Below are 6,000 nucleotides of genomic sequence, written 5' to 3'. Positions count from 1 at the left end.
CACTATAAAACGTCAAATTTCCAAATAGAGATTTCATTTTGATCATTAATCACTGTAGTGAATGCAGTTTTAGATTTCTTGATCCACTCAAGAGTAAAAAACTCTAGCCAAATGACTGCCTTCTTAAATGTATGCTTCAGACCAAGCAACAGAGTTTCATAAAGAACAGGCTTTGGAGTTAGGCACTCTGTTTTATTGAAGCAGGAGATAAGCATTAGAGGTAAACCAGAGAGACAGGTTTATTACAAGTAAACCACTGATTTGTCAAAGATCTAGTCCTTATTAATAAAGGTATAAAAGAAGGGACAGATGAGTGAAAGGAACAGAAGACATAGGAAAAGGAAACAATGAGCAAACAGGAAAAAATTAAAAACTGTAAAGGAGAAAATATACTCACTGGGGAATGTTAAAAAGGGTGGGAATGCCTATGGAGCTGTAGCCAGTTTTTACAAATTCTGTAATGTTTAACTGTATTCTTATTTCACGACTGGATTCACACTGCTTAGGGATAAGAATTTTTTGCTTGAATTCTGGTGTTTGCTAAAACAGCTTCTCCATTAGAAAGTGCTGTTGATAGCGTTTGTACTGGTATACAGTTGCCAGTATGGCAATAAAAATGTATGCACAGCAGGGTCATTGGAAAGGTTTCCTAAAATAGGATGTAGTATCAGCAGAAGATAATATGGATGGGTGCAGTTATGCATATTCTCACAATATTTACATCACTCTAAGGGAAACAAACAGCCCCTTTAAAAAAGAAAAAAGGTTTAAAAGCAATATTCCCAGTGTTCCATCACATTATTTCCATTTTGCAGTAATTGCATTCTTTGTTCCTCTGCTCCTCTTTCATAATCTGTTCTTCCACATGACGATTTTTGCTTTGTCATCTCAATTTTTTGACACCTGAATGCTAAGCATTTCAGATGGCAAAATGAGCATCAAGTGGCAATGTAGACCTGGAATAATCAATAATGACTGCATAACTTTCAGGCTGAGAAAAATAAGTTCCTGTTACTGTCAGTTAAATTCACCATATCTCAAACACATCTGAGCTCTGTGAGCTGCTCTCAGCATGGAAAGATAGTCAGCATGTTCAACTCTAATCCCCCACTGCGACCAGTCCGTAGAAAATTATTTGGGGTCTGGAAAGACTAGAGTGAAAACTGTCACTACCTGGGTATGCACGGTCTTTAATGTGTCTTGTTGCACAGGCCACTAACACCAAACACAGCTTGACATAAAGAAAACTCTGTGAAATTCAATCATACAAGTCACTGACATATGCAGAAAGGAGACATATGTTTTTAATTCTACTTTTCTTGCTCTGCTATATTGCTTCTGATTATGAAAACAAACTGCTATTCTTCCTTAGCTACTCAAGTCCCTGCTGGACCTCCAGAAAGGGAGACAAATGGTAATTTACACCATAAATTTTATGAAAAGTTGAATGTGGGGTCATTTTTACCCTGATCAGTCCAATCCATTGACAAGATTGAATTGACATATGTGATTCTAAGGAATCCCTAGCTTTAAGTTTGGGCAGCAAACTCAAGAGACCGCTACAGAAAAATTTAATTACTTCTCAAACCAGCGTAGACTTATAGCAGAAAAAAAAAAAAATGCCAATGCAACATGGCTAATATAAACCAACCATTTCTATTGCTGTGACAGTACTCTGCATTTTATTTAGTTCTTGCTCAGTATTAAATAAACAATGCAAATATTACTTACAGGTCAGAAAGTAGGAGGTATAAGGATGCTGTCTGCTAATTTTGAGAGGCATGGTACAAGAGCAACCTCCAGAGCAGTAAGATGCCATAGGACTCAAAGAAGCTTCAAAAGCATGCATTTGCCTGTTATGGCATAGTCAGATCTTCATGCCTTTATGAACTAACTATACTTGGCTTGTAAACTAATTCTAGTTATTTTTTAATTAGAGAATAGAGAGCACTGAATATTGAGAATAAAGAACACTGAATATTATGGGGGGAAAAATGGATCATCTTTATTCATTTTTAAAGTTTAAATGCATAGTGACTTTCACCATGAAAAGCTTAATATATGTAGCAAAAATAATGAGAAGATATGCAAACTGTTTTTATTTAGCAGGTGAAAGAAAGATACAGCCATGAAGACTAGCTACACATCAATGTAGAACACTTCCTATTTTCACAGTGACTGAACATAAAGCAGTTTTTACTGTAGTAACTGGGATAGGCCATAGATAATTCCTCCCAGGCTGTAACTATGAAAAGCAGAACAATGACTGATAGAATTCAAGTCTGTAAATTTTATTCCATTATGCTTTCTAGTCTGAATTTGCTGTCTAAGTATCAAAGCAGCATTATGGTTGTTCAGTGTTTTAGTCTACCCTCGAAGATCCATTTTCACACATCTGCTTATGACCAGCCCAAGAATTTCTGCTTTTCTCACTTTTCCCCCACCTACTGGAGGTTAAGGTTGGCCTTTCCACAGGTATGTGAACAGCAGAACTCAAATGTGCAAGACTTCATATAAACAGCCATTCACAACTAGATACTTAAGCCTAGCAGATACAAAATGAGCAAAGTCTGGAGTTTACCTACGAAGATTCCCAGAGCAGAGACCTTCTTTGCTTCACTGGTGTTAATCAGTAGCTCCACATACAATAAGTACTTCAGGGAGAACAAGAACAGTGTTCCATAGCCAAGACTGGTGAGATGGGATTTGTCAGGGTCCTCAGCAGATGCTGTGCCAATTCATTATGAGAAACACTAATCCAAAGAGCTGTATTATTCATAAGAAAAATCAAAAGCCCACAGATGACCACATACACTAACATATTTCTTGTGTCTATTTGCAGAGAAGGCAGCACATTAACGGAACTGCACCAGTCATATATAACATTGTATAACTCATTATTTCTTAGGTCTAGGTCATTACAAAGAATAAATCGAAGGCTAACCTGATGATCACTGAAATGAGCAGCAATGGAATGGAGGAAAGAGGAAAGGAAGAAGGTGAAAGATATAGAAAGGAAGGTTAAGTTCTCACAGGTGAAAAAAAATGTTTAAAAAGGCTGTATATGCATCTGAGCAGTTGCAGTGATAGCCTCTAAACACATCTTCTCCAGACAGAATAGCTCAGACCTCCCCTTAAGCTTGATTGCACTTGTTGAATTTCATCTATAACTTGACACAGGCAAGTTCAGTAACCATAGCCTTGTGAAATGTGTTCATCTGATTTGTGTCAATATGGAATAATGCTAGGGCCACATGGCATGATGAATGTGACCTTCTGTCTTACATATCCTCGTATAACCACAAGTCTAAGAAAAACAGAGTAGTTAATGTATATAGTTCTTGTATCTTGCAAAAGAATGTTTTAGCAATTCCTGTCAATAGAGAGCTTGAAGGGAAATGTATTTGTAGGCTTTTCCTTGAAGTCTCTGATATCTGGGGGGCGGGGGGGTTCAGAATAACTGCTATTATAACTATTGCATGGGACACTATGCAAGTCTCTGATATCTGGCCAGGAGATTAAGGAGCAAGGGAAAGCTGAAGAACAACTAAAAGACAAAGCTTGCAGGGGATGCTGCACAAGTCTCTGACATACAGCCAAGTTGGACAAAGGAGAAGGACAAGAGGGAGGAAGACTATGAGCCTTCAGCATGAGAGACCCCCAGAGGGACCACCAGATATGGATGCGCATGCTCCAGTAGGAGGGTTTGGATTCCAGAAACTAATTATAATAACCCTGTTTTTTTTAGAAGTAGTAATGAATATGTATTAGTCTAGGAGCATAAAAATCAGATGCTTGATGTAACTGGTGTGGATCTTGGTAGAGTAGAGACTCCCGGCGCACCCAGTGCTGTTTGCTTACCTCTATTCCTTTAATAAATTGTAAACTTTTATTATAGTCCTATTTTGAAGACTGAGCCATTTATAACAATTGGGGGCTCATCCGGGATGGCTTTGGTTCCTGCATTCTGATTTGATCTAGGAGAGGCATCCCACCATTTGGTGGCTCCTCTTCAAGTCAGGTCAGAACTAATGCCATCTTGAACCTGAATAAAGGTAAGCAAAGCTTTTCATTTTTTTTATGAGCTCCCTTGCTGGCTACAGCACTGTATTTTGCCTGTAATTCTGCGTGTGAAGATCTGAACGAAGACGACGGAGTCATAAGTGTTTAAGGAGTATACCATTCGGTTGGGTGGGATTCGGTTGCTTGTGTGTGTAAGAGCATGGCTGAGACAGAATTCAGTTCCCAAGTGAGTGTGGAGGTCTTCTAACTACAATTCCAATCTCCTGCGATGGATTTGGCCAGTGAAGGACGGAAGTGAATTGAGTACCGACTGGGTGACGAGATGCTGGAGAGCAGCCCCGCAGAGAGGGATCTGGGGGCAGTGGTTGACAGCAAGTTGAACATGAGCCAGCAGTGTGCCCTGGCAGCCAGGAGGGCCAACCACATCCTGGGGTCCATCAAGCACGGCATTGCTGGTCAATCGAGGGAAGTGATTGTCCCGCTCTACTCTGCGCTGGTGCGGCCTCACTTCAAGTACTGCATGAAGTTCTGGGCACCACAGTACAAGAAGGACATTAAACTGCTCAAGAGTGTCGAGAGGAGGGCGACGAAGATGGTGAAGGGCCTAGAGGGGAAGCCGTATGAGGAGCGGCTGAGGTCACTGGGCCTCTTCAGCCTGGGGAAGGGGAGGCTGAGGGGGGACCTCATTGCAGCATACAACTTCCTCGTGTGGGGGAGTGCAGAGGCAGGAGCTAACCTATTCTCAGTAATCACCAGTGATAGGACCCATGGGAACGGTGTTAAGCTGAGGCAGGGAAGGTTTAGGCTGGACGTCAGCAAGAGGTTCTTCACCGAGAGGAGGGTGGTCGCACACTGGAACAGGCTCCCCAGGGAACTAGTCACTGCACCAAGCCTGTCTGAATTTAAGAAGCGATTGGACTGTGCACTTAGTCACGTGGTCTAAACTTTTGGGTAGACCTGTGTGGTGCCAGGAGTTGGACTTGATGATCCTTATGGGTCCCTTCCAGCTCAGGATATTCTATGATTCTATGAATAGTGTAGTCAGAGGTCATGGGGCTGGATTTAGAAAAGTCCTGCATAAAGAAGGGATCTCAGAGAAGAAAATGTAAATAACATTAATATCAAGAAAAGGAATTCTGATTGCTAAATTCTCTATCTGTCATGACTAGACAGATGAAAATCTATGATGGCAAGTTTGCCTTTAAGGTCATTTTCTTTTTTATTCATTTCTTTTCTTCATTTGTATTTATTTTTTTAACAGGCTCTGTACTAATTTTGCTCACAGAATGACTAACAGAAATATAACCCTTGTGCACCTTTTGTAGTTAATTCATTAGGTCAACTGTAACCACTCAGCCCCTTGTCAGGTTATTTCTACCAGTGACAAGGAGCAATAGACCTTAAAACTTTGAAGCCAGGTAGACGAGCTTATTCCACAAGGTCTCTTGGCTCCACCCTTGTTAAGTGAAACCTGCCAGGTGTGGGTCATTTGACCTTTGCTTTATAGGAAGCCTGAGGACTTGTGGGGGAATTGCCTCCCCAGGAGAGACTGAGGCTTGGGTACCCTAGGGTGTTTTTCTCTCAGGGTGAATCGGGCTCAGTGTTCCCTACTTGGCTGCTTTTCCTTCATGTTTTCTGCCCTCTCTGTGAAATAGTTTTAGAGACTCTATGAGCTAGTTACATTGGTGGTGCCTTCTTCAGAAAAACCCTGGTGGCACTATTTCACTGCCAAGCACTTTGGAAGTGACTCGAGTTCAGAAGACAGCAGGTAAGTGTACCTGGGTTCTGTGGTTGTTACGGTTGAGGAGTTTGAGTACTTCCTTCACCTTGTCTGTTTTCTGTGAAATTACTTAGGTGGATTCTAAGCTCCCTTCCAAGCACTGGAGGGGAAAAAAAAAAAAAAAAAAAGGCCTCAGAAGCCCAAGTGCACACAGGTCAGCCTGATGCTGAAGAAGGTTCTTAAGTATTTGGAAGATT

The sequence above is a fragment of the Aythya marila genome (assembly GCF_965140915.1).
Source record: "Aythya marila genome assembly, chromosome: 2".
Lineage (NCBI taxonomy): Eukaryota > Metazoa > Chordata > Aves > Anseriformes > Anatidae > Aythya > Aythya marila.
Note: the sequence above shows the minus strand (reverse complement) of the source record.